Genomic DNA, 812 nt, shown 5'->3' on the forward strand with positions numbered 1-812 from the left:
GGTTACAGATACATGAAGAATGTGAGGAGGATTTTTATTTCGGCAGCGAGTGGTGACCTGGAAGTTAAAAATTCAACAAGTCCCCAATTTCCCCCAGAATGCAAAAGAAACGCAAAAGGGGAGAAAAGAAAGTGTTTTACTCACAGATGTTGGCCTCTTTTAGGTCAAAAGGAGCTCACAAACTATTTTTCAAATTGACATCGAGCCAGCCAGGAGTCGAACCTGGAATCTTCTGATCCGTAGTCAGACGCGTTATCCATTGCGCCACTGACCCACACTCTCACAGATGGTGCCGACAGGAGGAAGGTTGAGTCTGTCTGAAGCTCAATCTCCATTCAGAGAGAGAGAAGCAGCTTCGCTGGGCAGGAATGAGCAGCTGAACAAGCTCATTGTGCAACTTCCGCATTCAGACCATGGGGGAGCTCTGATTGGCTGGAGGAGCAGAGAACTTCCGGTCCTCCAGAGTTCCCATTGGTCAGCACGTTAGAATGTTCGCGGTGGGGGGGGGGGGAGAGGTCCCCACCGCACATGCGCAGCTTCCCCTCTCCCTTGGACATGCGCAGCCCCAGGCCTTTGGGGAGTGGACAGATTCAATCTCCCTCCTGTCCTCAGCATTCCTCCTGTGGGATAGTAACTGTTGGACTGCTTTTGTTAAACTCGTTCTGTGATTTTAAAGGGTTCAGTAGTGCAATGGACACAGTTAAACAGTCCTTAAAAGAGGCCAGCATCTGTGAGTAAAACACTTTCTTTTCTCCCCCTTTCAGGTGAGGAATTCCCACTCACCTGAAGAAGGAGCTTAAGGCTCCGAAAGC

The 812-nt window shown here is 49.8% G+C and overlaps 1 non-coding gene across 1 annotated transcript; it reads right to left on the minus strand.

The window, feature by feature from the left end:
* Positions 1-201: 201 nt before the first annotated feature.
* Positions 202-274, minus strand: trnar-acg (transfer RNA arginine (anticodon ACG)). Its single transcript has one exon. It is a non-coding gene; the product is annotated as a tRNA-Arg (tRNA).
* Positions 275-812: the final 538 nt, after the last annotated feature.

Source organism: Mustelus asterias, unplaced genomic scaffold (assembly GCF_964213995.1).
Source record: "Mustelus asterias unplaced genomic scaffold, sMusAst1.hap1.1 HAP1_SCAFFOLD_198, whole genome shotgun sequence".
Taxonomy (NCBI): domain Eukaryota; kingdom Metazoa; phylum Chordata; class Chondrichthyes; order Carcharhiniformes; family Triakidae; genus Mustelus; species Mustelus asterias.